Here is a 14,205-nt window from a genome sequence, read left to right on the forward strand (position 1 = left end):
AAAGAATTTTCATGTTGTATCATGTATTAGTAGTTGGTACTTTATATTGCTAAACAGTAATTCACAATATACACAACATTTTGTTAATCCATTCATCCTTCAGTGAACATCTGTTTTCAATTTTTGGTTCTTATGAATAATGAATTCATAGACAATTATTTGAGGGAATAGATATTTTCATATTTCTTGAAAAGATTCCCAGGAGTGGAATTGCTGGATTTTATGGAATATTCATGTTTAACATTTTAGGAAACTGCTAACCTGTTTTCCAAATTAGCTGTGCCATGCTAACATTCTCACCAGCAATGTGTCAGATTTATGTTTCTCCACATTCTTGCCAACATTTGATATTGTCCGTTTTCTTTATTATAGTCATTCTAGTGAATGTACAATTGTATCTCACTGTGGCTTCAATTTTCATTCACTAATGACTAATTATTTTGAGCATCTTCTGGTATGTGTATTCATCATGTGTGGATCTTCAAAAATGAAATATCTATTTAAATCTATTAACTATTTTTAAATTGTGCTATCAGCTTTCTTATGATTGAGAACATTCTTTGAGTGGGTTCTTTGTATATACTGAATAAAAGTCCTTTATGATATACGTAACTTGAAAATATTTTCTCCTTGCCTTGGCTTTCAATTTTCTCACTTGTTGACATTTGGATAGCAAAAGTTTTTATTGAATGAAATCCAATTTATTAACATTTCCTTTATTTAATTGTCCCTTTTGTCATTTTTATATCATATCTTTTGGTGTCATATAATTGGTATCTAATAATATTTTGCCTAACCCAAGGTCATGAAGACATTTTAATATATTTTATAATTTTGGCTCCTATGTTTAGATTCCTAATCCATTTGATTTATTTTTTATATGGTGTGGGATAATTATTTAGATTATGTGGTTCATGTATACACATACAATTGTTATGACACTTTTTTCTTTTAAGACTGTCCTTTCCTCATTTGTTTGTTTAGTGACTGTTAAAACTGACCTATGATAAATATGAAAGTTGATTTCTGGCATATCAATTATTTTTTCCTGATTTATATGCCTTTTTATGTGCAATAACCCACTGACCAGAAAAATACATAATGCATATAGCTATATGGTAGGTTTTGAAATTGGGTAGTCATTCAACCTTTCCTTCTTTTTTTCCAAAAATCATTTTAGCTATGCTATGGATTCTTTTTGTAGCTTCCTATAAATTTTTCTATGAGCTTCTCAATTTCTACACAAAAGCCTGCTGGAATATTATCAGAAATTTTATTAAATCAATAGATAAAATTGGGAAAAATTTCCATCCTGACAAGACTGAATTTCAATCAATGAATGTGCAATGTATCTCCATTTTTTTTACTATTCTTACATTTCTCTCAGCATTGTTGCATAGCTTTAAGTTAAAGTCTTGCATTTATTTGTTAAATTCATGTCTAAGCATTTTGATGGTCTTGTAACTAGAATTGTTTTCTTAATTTTATTTTTGAATTTTATTTTTATTCATTTATTTTTTTCAGTCAGAGTCTCACTGTGTTACGCAGGCTGGAGTGCAGTGGCGCGATCTCAGCTCACCACAACCTCAGCCTACTGCATTCAAGTGATTCTCCTGCCTCAGCCTTCCAAGTAGCTGGGACCACAGGCATGCACCACCATGCCTGGCTAATTTTTGTATTTTTAGTAGAGATGGGGTTTCACTATGTTGGCAGGCTGGTCTTGAACTCCTGACCTTGTGATCTGCCCGCCTCGGCCTCCCAAAGTGCTGGGATTACAGGTGTGAGCCACCACACCCAGCCTTGAAATATTGTTTTTAATATATAGAGAAAGGTAAATGACTTGTGTATATTAGCTTGTAATCTGAAAACTTTATAAACCCGGTTACTAGTGCTAGTAGTTCTTTGGGGGATTCCTTAGGATTTTCTACATATTAGATTATGTAATTTGTGAATAAAGACAGTTTTACTGCTTTCCTTTCAACCAATATGTCCGTGTGTGTGTGTGTGTGTGTGTGTATTTGTGTGTCTAACAAATAGCCTGGAAACTCCTATGTTCCAGTGTTAAATAGAAATGGTGAAAATAGATATCATTGTCTTGTTTCCTAATTCTTCGGAGAAAGAGAAAAGGTGTCATCCTGACACCTTTAGGATGAGGTTCCCTGGACATTTGTCATAGATGCTTTTCATCAGGCTGAAAGATTGTTTTTCTATTTCTAATTTGTTGAGAGTTTTTATAATGAACAGGTGTTAGATTTTGTGATATGCTTTTCCTGCAACTATTGTGATGATTATGTAGGCTTTGTCCTTTATTATATTAATATGGTATATTACATTAATTGACTTTCAGATATCAAAATTATCTTGAATCCTGGGAAAAAATTGTACTTTATCAGGATAGAAAAATATTTTTATATGCGATTGGATTCAATTTTCTTATATTTTGGCTGAGATTTTCTATCTTTATTCATAAGCAATATTGGTCTTTAGTTTTCTTGTGGCAGCTTTGTCTTTGGTTTTGGTATGAGGGTAATACTGGCCTGATAGCAAGACTTCAGAAGTGTTCCTTTCTCTTCTCTTTTTCCTTTTCTCTTCTTTTAAGAGATTAGTGCCAGTTGGTGAGGATTGGTACTAATCTCTTAAATATCTGGCAGGCCTATATGAATTTTCCATTTCTCCTTGATGCATTGTTAGTAATTTACATATATTTAAGAATTTATTTATTTCATATACGTCATCACATGTGTTGGCCTAATGTTTTTCACGTTATCTCCTTACAATCTTTTAAATTTTGAGTGGTCACTAATGAGTCCTCACTTTCAATGCTTATTTTATTTACTTGTATCTTTCCTTGTATATTTTCCTTGTTCATTCTGACTAAAGATTTGCCCATTTTGTTTTCCTCAAAAATCAATTTTTTGTTTCATTGATTTTCTCTAAGAAGTTTTAATGATTTCTGTACAAATCTGACTGTTCTCTTTTTTTTGTATGCTTTTCATTTAATGTGTTCTTTTTTCCATTTATTTAAGGCTGAAGCTTAAAATATTGATTTGAGAGTTCTTTTTCTGGTGCAGAAACTTGGGACTATAAGCACTGTTATAAGTGCTTAGTCACAGTATAAGCACTGTTTTAGCTAAGCACTGTTTTAGCTACATTTCATAACTTTTTATATGGTTCCATATTATTCTCTTTCTTCTTTACTCTCAGGTTATTTCAGAAATTTGTTGTTTATAATAATTTCCAGATATGTTAAGATTTCTAGAAAAAATTCTGTTGTTGATTTCTATTTAGTTTTGTGAGGGTTGAGGAACATATATGATATTATTTGTATTCTTTAAGATTTATTAAGAATAATTTTCTTGCCATGCCTATTTGCTGATACACTATCAAAAGCACACTTGTATAGTGAGGTCTGGCACTCGAAGGGATGTGAAAGCAGGTGCCTCTTCAAACTTTATTTCCTAGGCAAGTCACTTGCCTCTCCCCAGTTCCTTCTCTACTAAGATCATGTGAATAGAGTTAATAAACTAGTACTATTAAGGCCCAAGCCTGGAGTACCCACTGCAGCTTTTATAGAACTCAGATCAGCATGTGTTTCACTTCACAGTTAAAATACACTTGTCAATCTGTTCAATGTACTGTCATTAGGCACACCACAGTGGCATTAAAATGTAACTGCAGTAGTAGACTGACAGGCCTTGCTATCTCTGTGAACTCCTAGATTTTGAAGACAAAATTTCTTATTTTACTCCTCTTAGTTTAAGTAAGGCTTTGGACAATTGATACGTGTTAGAAAAATCTGAAAAGGGAGACATCTGACTCTCAGCTAAAAAAGACGTAAGTGGACTTCAAAAATTAAGGTATTTGTAATTCAAGTTTATAATCATTTTCATCCAAATTACTATATAATGCAAGACTTTTTAGTAAACAACATATTTGTTGGAAAAATTTCTTACACCCAACTCATTTATTACTATGTGAACAGGAGCATAAAGAAATACTTATCTACAAAATATTAAGTTATTTATGACAAATTACTAGCCAGAAAACACTGCTTAGATTACATAATATTAATCCATTTGGATTTTGGATTGTGTGTCAGTTTCTAAAACAGACAGGCATAAAGGCTGTATAAAATGTTCAGCCACCACAACATAGACATTATTATTTGAAAACAACTCAACCTTTAATTTGGGGATATTTATTAATATACAAATATTTATTTTGATCATACAAAGAGTAAATATGTATTTCTCCATGTTATGATACACTGCCATAATGTATTCCTTTTAAATAATCAAATATTGATGATATTTGATTAGATATTTAGTGGTACTTAATTAGACAAAAATATTACTGGAAATTACACGGGGGGGGGGCGCACTCAAGATGGCCAAATAGGAACAGCTCAGGCCTCCAGCTCCCAGCAAGAGCGACACAGAAGATGAGTGATTTCTGCATTTTCAACTGAGGTACTGGGTTCATCTCACTGGGGCGTGTCGGACAGTTGGCGCTGGTCCGCGGGTGCAGCCGTCCAGTGAGAGGTGAAGTAGGGTGAGGCATCACCTCACCTGAGAAGCACAGGGGGAAGGGAATTCCTTTTCCTAGCCAAAGGAAATTGAGACACAAAACACCTGGAAAATCGGGTAACTCTCACCGTAATACTGCACTTTACCAAGAGTCTTAGCAAACGGCAAACCAGGAGATTATATCCCACACCTGGACCAGAGGGTCCCATGCCCAAGGAGCCTCCCTCATTGCTAGCACAGCAGTCTGAGATCTGACTGCAAGGCAGCAGTGAGGCTGGGGGAGGGGTGCCCACCATTGCTGGGCTTAAGTAGGTAAATAAAGCCTCCAGGAAGCTCGAACTGGGTGGAGCCCGCCACAGCTCAAGGAGGCTGGCCTGCCTCTGTAGACTCCTCCTCTGGGGACAGGGCATAGCTAAACAAAAAGCAGCAGAAACCTTGGCAGAGGTAAATGCCTCTGTCTGACAGCTTTGAAGAGAGCAGTGGATCTCCCAGCATGGAGGTTGAAATCTGAGAATGGACAGACTTCATGCTCAAGCAGGTCCCTGAATCCTGAGTAGCCTCACTGGGAGACATCACCCACTAGGTGGAGACTGACACCTCACACGGCAGGGTACACCTCTGAGATGAAGCTTCCAGAGCCAGAATCAGACAGCAACATTGGCTGCTCAGCAATATTCTATATTCTGCAGCCTCCACTGCTGATACCCAGGCAAACAGGGTCTGGAGTGGACCTCAAGCAAACTCTAAAAGATATACAGCTGAGGGTCCTGACTGTTAGAAGGAAAGCTAATAAACAGAAAGGACACCCACACCAAAAACCCATCAGTACATCACCATCATCAAAGACCAAAGGTAGATAAAACCACAAAGATGGGGAAAAAGCAGTGCAGAAAAACTGGAAATTCAAAAAATCAGAGCGCATCTCCCCTCCAAGGGAACACAGCTCATCGCCAGCAATGGAACAAAGCTGGACGGAGAATGACTTTGACGAGTTGAGAGAAGAAGGCTTCAGTCGATCAAACTTCTCAGAGCTAAAGGAGGAACTATGTAACCAGCGCAAAGAAACTCAGAACCTTGAAAAAAGAATGGATGAAAGGATAACTAGAATAATCAATGCAGAGAAGACCTTAAAAAAAACTGATAGAGATGAAAACCATAACATGAGAACTACATGACAAGTGCACAAGCTTCAGTAGCCAACTCAATCAACTGGAAGAAAGAGTATCATTTGATTGAAGATCAAATGAATGAAATGAAGTGAGAATAGAAGTGTGGAGAAAAAAGAGTAAAAATAAATGAACAGAGCTTCCAAGAAATATGGGATTATGTGAAAAGACCAAATCTATGTCTGATTGGTGTGCCTGAAAGTGACGGGGAAAATGGAACCAAGCTGGGAAACACTCTGCAGGATATCATCCAGGAGAACTTCCCCATCCTAGTAAGGTAGGCCAACATTCAAATTCAGGAAATACAGAGACCACCACAAAGATATTCCTCAAGATGAGCAACTCCAAGACACATAATTGTCAGATTCACCAAAGTTGAAATGAAGGAAAAAATGCTAAGGGCAGCCAGAGAGAAAGGTTAGGTTACACACAAAGGGAAGCCCATCAGACTAACAGCAGATCTCTCAGCAGAAACTCTCCAAGCCAGAAGAGAGTGGGGGCCAATATTCAACATTCTTAAAGAATTTTCAAACCAGAATTTCATATCCAGCTAAAGTAAGTTTCATCAGTGAAGGAGAAATAAAATCCTTTACAGACAATCAAATGCTGAGAGATTGTGTCACCACCAGGCCTGTCCTACAAGAGATCCTGAAGGAAGCACTAAACATGGAAAGGAAGAACAGTTACCAGCCATTGCAAAAACATGTCAAAATGTAAAATTCATCGATGCTAGGAAGAAACTGCATTAACTAGCGAGCAAAATATCCAGCTAATATCATAATGACAGGATCAAGTTCACACATAACAATATTAACCTTAAATGTAAATGGACTAAATGGTCCAATTAAAAGATACAGACTGGCAAACTGGATAAAGAGTCAAGACCCATCAGTTTGCTGCATTCAGGAGACCCATCTCACATGCAGAGACACACATAGGTTCAAAATAAAGGGATGGAGGAAGATCTACTAAGCAAATGGAAAACAAAAAAAAAACAGGGGTTGTAATCCTAGTCTCTGATAAAACAGACTTTACACCATCAAAGATCAAAAGAGACAAAGAATGCCATTATATAATGGTAAATAGATCAATTCATCAGGAAGAGCTGATTATCCTAAATATATATGCACCCAATACAGGAGCACCCAGATTCATAAAGCAAGTCCTTAGAGACTTACAAAGAGACTTAAACTCCTATACAATAAAAATGAGAGACTTTAACACACCACTGTCAACATTAGACAGATCAACGAGACAGAAAGTTAACAAGGATATTCAGGATTTGAGCTCAACTCTTCACCAAGTGGACCTAATATACATCTACAGAACTCTCCACCCCAAATCAACAGAATATACATTCTTCTCAGCACCACATCGCACTTATTCCAAAATTGACCACATAGTTGGAAGTAAAGCACTCCTTAGTAAATGAAAAAGAACAGAAATTATAACAAACTGTCTCTCAGACCACAGTGCAATCAAAGTAGAACTCAGGACTAAGAAACTCAAGCAAAACTGCTCAACTACATGGAAACTGAACAACCTGCTCCTGAATCACTACTGGGTACATAACAAAATGAAGGCAGAAATAATGATGTTCTTTGAAACCAATGGCAACAAAGATACAACATACCAGAATCTCTGGGACACATTTAAAGCAGTGTGTAGAAGAAAATTTACAGCACTAAATGCCCACAAGAGAAAACAGGAAAGATCTAAAATTGACACCCTAACATCACAATTAAAAGAACTAGAGAAGCAAGAGCAAACACATTCAAAAGCTAGCAGAAGGCAAGAAATAACTAAGATCAGAGCAGAACTGAAGGAGATAGAGACACAAAAACCCTCCAAAAAATCAATGAATCCAGGAGTTGGTTTTCTGAAAAGATCAACAAAATTGACAGACTGCTAGCAAGACTAATAAAGAAGAAAAGAGAGAAAAATCAAATAGACACAATAAAAAATGATAAAGAGGATATCACCACCGACCCCACAGAAATGCAAACTACCATCAGAGAATTCTATAAACGCCTCTATGCAAATAAGCTAGAAAACCTAGAAGAAATGGATAATTTCCTGGACACTTACACTCTCCCAAGGCTAAACCAGGAAGAAGTTGGATCCCTGAATAGACTAATAGTAGGCTCTGAAATTGAGGCAATAATTAATAGCCTACCAACCAAAAAAAGTCCAGGACCAGACGGATTCACAGCCGAATTCTTCCAGAAGTACAAGGAGGAGTTGGTACCGTTCCTTCTGAAACTATTTCTATCAGTAGAAAAAGAGGGAATCCTCCCTAACTCATTTTATGAGGCCAACATCATCCTGATACCGAAGGCTGACAGAGATACAACAACAAAAGAGAATTTTAGACCAATATCCCTGATGAACATCGATGCAAAATTCCTCAATAAAATACTGGCAAACTGAATCCAGCAGCACATCAAAAAGCTTATCCACCATGATCAAATGGGCTTTATCCCTTGGATGCAAAGCTGGTTCAACATATGCAAATCAATAAACGTAATCCAGCATATAATAGAACCAAAGACAAAAACCCATGATTATTTCAATAGATGCAGAAAAGGCCTTTGACAAAATTCAACAGCCCTTCATGATAAAAACCTTCAATAAATTTGGTATTGATGGAACATATCTCAAAATAATAAGAGCTATTTATAACAAACCCACAGCCAATATCATACTGAATGGACAAAAATTGGAATCATTCCCCTTGAAAACTGGCACAAGACAGTTATGCCCTCTCCCACCACTCCTATTAAACGTAGTGTTGGAAGTTCTGGCTAGGGCAATCAGGCAAGAGAAAGAAATCAAGGGTATTCAATTAGGAAAAGAAGAAGTCAAATTGTCTGTGTTTGCAGATGACATGATTGTATATTTAGAGAACCCCATCGTCTCAGCCCCAAATCTCCTTAAACTGATAAGCAACTTCAGCAAAGTCTCAGGACACAAAATTAATATGCAAAAATCACAAGCATTCTTATACACCGGAAACAGACATACAGAGAGCCAAGTGATGAATGAACTCCCATTCACAATAGCTTCAAAGAGAATCAAATACCTAGGAATCCAACTTACAAGGGATGTAAAGGACCTCTTCAAGGAGAACTACAAACCACTGCTCAGCAAAATAAAGGAGGACACAAACAAATGGAAAAACATACCATGCTCATGGATAGGAAGAATCAATATTTTGAAAATGGCCATACTGCCCAAGGTAATTTATAGATTCAATGCCATCCCCATTAAGCTACCAATGACTTTCTTCACAGAATTGGAAGAAAAAAACTACTTTAAAGTTCATATGGAACCAAAAAAGACCCCACATTGCCAAGACAATCCTAAGCCAAAGGGACAAAGCTGGAGGCATCACACTACCTGACTTCAAACTATACTACAAGGCTACACTAACCAAAACAGCATGGTACTGGTACCAAAACAGAGATATCGACCAATGGAACAGAACAGAACCCTCAGAAATAATACCACACATCTACAGCCATCTGATCTTTTACAAACCTGACAAAAACAAGAAACTGGGAAGGATTCCCTATTTAATAAATGATGCTGGGAAAATTGGCTAGCCATAACTAGAAAGCTGAAACTGGATTCTTTCCTTACTCCTTACACAAAAATTAATTCAAAGTGGATTAGAGACTTAAATGTTAGACCTAGAACCATAAAAGCCCTAGAGGAAAACCTAGTAATACCATTCAGGACATAGGCATGTGCAAGGACTTCATGTCTAAAACACCAAAAGCGACGGCAGCAAAAGCCAAAATGGAGAAATGGGATCTAATTAAACTAAAGAGCTTCTGCACAGCAAAAGAAACTACCATCAGAGTGAAAAGGCAACCTACAGAATGGGAGAAAATTTTTGCAATCTACTCATCTAACAAACAGCTAATTTCCAGAACCTATAAAGAACTCAATCAATTTTACAAGAAGAAAACAATCCCATAGAAAAGTGGGCAAAGGATATGAACAGACATTTCTCAAAAGAAGACATTCATACAGCCAACAGACACATGAAAAAATGCTCATCATCACTCGCCATCAAATACATGCAAATCGGCCGGGCGCGGTGGCTCAAGCCTGTAATCCCAGCACTTTGGGAGGCCGAGACGGGCGGATCACAAGGTCAGGAGATCGAGACCATCCTGGCTAACACGGTGAAACCCCATCTCTACTAAAAATACAAAAACTAGCCGGGCGAGGTGGCGGGCGCCTGTAGTCCCAGCTACTTAGGAGGCTGAGGCAGGAGAATGGCGTAAACCCGGGAGGTGGAGCTTGCAGTGAGCTGAGATCCGGCCACTGCACTCCAGCCTGGGAGACAGAGCCAGACTCCGTCTGAAAAAAAAAAAAAAAAAAAAAAAAAATACATGCAAATCAAAACCACAATGAGATACCATCTCACACCAATTAGAATGGCAATCATTAAAAAATCAGGAAACAACAGGTGCTGGAGAGGATGTGGAGAAATAGGAACACTTTTACACTGTTGGTGGGACTGTAGTAAACTAGTTCAACCATTGTGGAAGACAGTGTGGCGATTCCTTAAGGATCTAGAACTAGAAATACCATTTGACCTAGCCATCCCATTTCTGGGTATATACCCCAAGGATTATAAGTCATGCTGCTATAAAGACACATGCACACGTATGTTTATTGTGGCACTATTCACAATAGCAAAGACTTGGAAGCAACCCAAATGTCCATCAGTGACAGGCTGGATTAAGAAAATGTGGCACATATACACCATGGAATACTATGCAGCCATAAAAAAGGATGAGTCTGTGTCTTTTGTAGGGACATGGATGCAGCTGGAAACCATCATTCTCAGCAAACTATCGCAAGAACAGAAAAAAAAAAACAAATACTACATGTTCTCACTCATAGGTGGGAATTGAACAATGAGATCACTTGGACACATAAAGGGTACCATCACACACCAGCTCCTATTGTGGGGAGGGGGTAATGGGGAGGGATAGCATTAGGAGATATACCTAATGTAAATGATGAGTTAATGGGTGCAGCACACGAACATGGCACATGTGTGTGTGTGTGTATATATATATATATAAAACAAACCTGCACATTGAGCACGTGTACCCTAGGACTTAAAGTATAATAATAAAAAAAAAGAAAGAAAGAAATTACGCTAAAACATTGCTTGAATGATACTACCTTGTAGGTATGTAATTCTTGGTCTTTTCATAATACTTACATCCATAAAATCTTGAGAAAATTCTTAAAACAAAACCTGAAATTTATAGAGATCTATTCTTACCCAGTTTTATTTTAGTTGACACATTGTGATGGTATATATTTATTGAGTATAATTTGACATTTTGAAACATATCCATGTGGTATAATGATACAATTGGGATAGTTAGTATATCTATCACTTCATGCCTTTATCATTTCTTTGTGGCAAGAACATTCAAAACCATATCTTCTAGCCCTTTTGTAATATTTAGCACCTTACTTGTTAAGCATAGTCACTCTGCAATAAAATAGCAAAAGTTCTTCTTATCTCATTGTAACTTTGTACCTGTTGACCAACCTCTACCCATTTTCCCTCTTGTCTCCCCTCCCCAGTCTCTAGTAAACACTCTTCTACTATCTACTTCTATGATACTAGCTCTTTTTTTTTTTTTTTTTTCCAGATTTCACTTATGAGTAAGATCACGCAGTTCATGTGTTTCTGTGTCTGGCCTATTTCAATTAACATGAGGCATATTTCCAAAAGGAATTCAAGTCAGTATACCAAAGAGAGATATTTGTAACCCCTGTTTATTGCAGCATGATTTCTAATAGCCAAAAAATGGAATCAATCTAGGTGTTCAACAATGGAAGAATGGATAAAGAAAATGTGAGCTATATATACAATAGTATACTATTCAGCCATATAAAATAATTCAATTGTGCTATTTGTGAGAAGGATAGACATGGTAGATATTATGTTAAGTAAAATAAATGAGTTTTATATTTTCATTTTATTTTGTTTAAAAGAAACTAATTTTTCTAGATGTTAAGCAATTTGCCACAAGTCACACATATGGTTAATTAATGGAAGATTGATAATTTTAAAATGTGTGTACCACTGAATACCATAATAATTCTATGCTCTTTTCACAGCAACACATGCCCATATTAATTCTGTACAAAAAAAAAGAAGACTCAAATACCATTTGATTGTTAGTACTAGACCAATATTTCTCATATAAAACATTATGTTGTTCAACATCATGTGTTGAATATAAAAATATACAAAACAAATATTAATTATTTGCCTTCTTCTACAAATAAACAAAATTTCCCCAATGTATAAATATATCCTATGTATATATTTGTCATGGCAGTTTCCAAAGCAATCCATTGGGTAACACGGTAAACAGTGAAATGTGTGATTTTTCACATTTCATTTTGAAATAGTAATAGATTCATAAAAAATTACAAAGTTAATACCAGGAAGTCCTGGGTATGTTTACATCTTACATAACACTACATCAAACTAGAAAATTGGCATTAGCATAATATTTGGGTACAGTTCTATATCATTTCAGACTAGGAGGATAAATGAGCCTGAAGCACAAACAATAGCTGAAGGCAAAGTTCTTCTAGGCTCTGATAGGGGTAGTGATAAGTTGTAGGAAGGTGCGGGATGGAACTGCATTGCAAACAAAGGTTGTGGGTTTTTTTTTTTTTGTTTTTGTTTTTGAGACACAGTCTTGCTCTGTCGCCCAGGCTGGAGTGCAGTGGTGCTATCTCAGCTCACTGCAACCTCCGCCTCCCAGGTTCAAGTGATTCTCCTGCCTCAGCTTCCTGAGTAGCTGGGATTACAGGCACGTGCCACCACGCCTGGCTAATTTTTGTATTTTTAGTAGAGATGGGGTTTCACCATGTTGGTCAATCTGATCTTGAACTCCTGACCTTGTGATCTTCCTGCCTTGGCCTCCCAAAGTGCTGGGATTACAGGAAGTGAGCCACCGTGACCGGCCAAAGGTTGTCTTATTATGCAGATGAAGTCTCTTGGTGACAGCCCTCAGAACAGATGAAAAGTCTGCTCATGCAGATGATCTTTAATTTCTTCTTCAGTGAGTAATTATCCCTTTTTAATTTGATTTCAAACAGTGGATTGAAGGCAATTGTGTTTCTTTAACAGAACTTCACTCAGTCAGATAAAAGAACTTCAGAGAAGAGTCCCTTCCTGCACTTGGAGGGGAGAAACAAGGGAAGATCAGAGATCTTGATGCTGAGGCAGCTTGGGAGGCCTTTCATTCAACGTGCTTAGTATGCCAAAGAGTTATACTTTGGGGTGTTGTTTTCTGAGCCCAAACACACCTGATTCCCTTCCCCATGTCTGGGGACTCTCCTTCTTATCTATCTGGGTGGGAAACAGCCTGCCTCTAATTATAGAGCTGAAAATGCTAGTTTCTCACTTTCCCAGCTCCCCTGGCTGCTGGGACAGACATGTGACCAGGTTTGGCCAATCAAATTTGTGTGCTGAGAATTTTCAGTCTGCAGTTTGGGATCCAGAGAATGAGGATAGCACCCCCTGTATTGGTGCTGGAATCCTCAGCAGACTGGTTCTGTGGTATGATGCTTTCTGTGGTTCTGGGTGCATAACTTCTCTTTGATCTTCCTATTTTCTAAGCCTGGTCCCTGGGCTTTCTGACAATTTGGTGAGCTACTAAATATTGTTTCAATACACTTCTATTTTGCTTAAATAAATATGAATCTGTTTATGTTTGTAGTTAAGATCATTGACTAATATATTTGCATTTGTGGAATAAATCCTACTCATTCAAGCATTATTTGAAATCACCATTGGATTCAGTTTGTTGATATTTATACCTGTGTTCCTAAATCAGATTGGCTGATAGTTTTCTCTTCTTGCACTGTTCTAATCTTATTTCAGTATTAAGAGGGTGCCAACTTTTGGGAATTTTTTGTTAGAAAAATTCCTACAGCAGAATTGCTGGATCAAGGGGTCTGTGCATTTTCAGTTTTGATGACTATTGTCAAATTGCTATCCAAAGAAATTTTGCCAGTTTACATTTTGACCAGCAACATATAATACTGCCTGTTTCTCTCTATCCTTGCCAACACAAAGGACCTGTTATCAATCTGCTTCTTTATTTTTTTTTTTTTATGGGTAAGTTGAGCATGCTTGCATATGTTCAGAGTCTTTCTTTCTCCAGGTGTTTTGTTTTCTATGAACCGTCTGTTGATGTTTTTTGACTAGGTGGTTAGTTTTTCTTCTTATGTTTTTTGTTGGGGAGGGAGGAGGCCTGGGAGAGTCAGGGTTTAACCTTTTGTCCTAAAGTGACCTGTTGGTCTGAAGTTTAAACTCAGTTCCTGGGTATTGGTTGTAATGGCTGTCGAAACTGGAAAAGACCCTCACAAAGACCTGCAATGCAGAGGGAAGATGGCGTGATTGGTTCTGCCTTCCAACTCAAGACATTCACTTTCCAGTTGCATCCACC

General features: G+C 37.2%; 1 protein-coding gene across 3 annotated transcripts in view; it reads right to left on the reverse strand.

Annotated features, from left to right (window-relative positions):
* Positions 1-14,205, reverse strand: part of EYS (eyes shut homolog) — a 2,089,174-nt gene that overhangs the window by 1,754,686 nt on the left and 320,283 nt on the right. The gene's annotated exons all lie outside the window — the stretch shown is intronic.

The sequence above is a fragment of the Trachypithecus francoisi genome, unplaced genomic scaffold, assembly GCF_009764315.1.
Source record: "Trachypithecus francoisi isolate TF-2019V2 unplaced genomic scaffold, Tfra_2.0 Lachesis_group10, whole genome shotgun sequence".
Lineage (NCBI taxonomy): Eukaryota > Metazoa > Chordata > Mammalia > Primates > Cercopithecidae > Trachypithecus > Trachypithecus francoisi.